A 607-nucleotide genomic window follows, 5' to 3' on the forward strand; every position below is an offset into this window, starting at 1 on the left:
TGTTCGAATGACAGCCTCCTGGTCTATGTACAGTTTCCTCATTAAGTGCTCTGGAATTCCCAGGATATTATATGGATAATATTATGTTATCCATAATTTGTTATGATCCACACAGTTGAATGCCTTTGCCTAGTCAATAAAACACAGGTAAACATTTCTCTGGTGTTCTCTGCCTGGAGCCAAGATCCATCTGACATCAGCAGTGATAGCCCTCCTTTCACGTCCTCTTCTGAATCCAGCTTGAGTTTCTGGCAGTTGTCTGTCAATATACTGCTGCAACCATTTTTGAATTCTCTTCAGCAGAATTTTACTTGTGTGTGATATTAATGATATTGTTCGATAATTTCCACATTCTATTGGATCACCTTTCTTTGGAATGGGCACAAATATGGATCTCTTCCAGTCAGTTGGCCAGGTTGCTGTCTTCCAGATTCCTTGGAAGTTGCCTACAACTCAGCATCCCTTTGTTGAAACATCTCAGTGGGTATTCCGTCAGTTCCAGGAGCCTTGTTCTTGTTCTTTGCCAGTTCCTTCAGAACAACTTTGACTTCTTCCTTCAGTAGCGTTGGTTCTTGATTACATGCTGCCTCCTGAAATGGACGGACAT

The 607-nt window shown here is 41.7% G+C and overlaps 1 protein-coding gene across 1 annotated transcript in view; it reads left to right on the plus strand.

The window, feature by feature from the left end:
* CARS1 (cysteinyl-tRNA synthetase 1) overlaps positions 1–607 on the plus strand; it is a 71,540-nt gene that overhangs the window by 37,906 nt on the left and 33,027 nt on the right. The window lies entirely within an intron of this gene.

This window comes from Orycteropus afer, unplaced genomic scaffold, assembly GCF_000298275.1.
Source record: "Orycteropus afer afer isolate SDZICR_OR568_19922 unplaced genomic scaffold, OryAfe1.0 scaffold00244, whole genome shotgun sequence".
In the NCBI taxonomy this organism is placed as follows: domain Eukaryota; kingdom Metazoa; phylum Chordata; class Mammalia; order Tubulidentata; family Orycteropodidae; genus Orycteropus; species Orycteropus afer.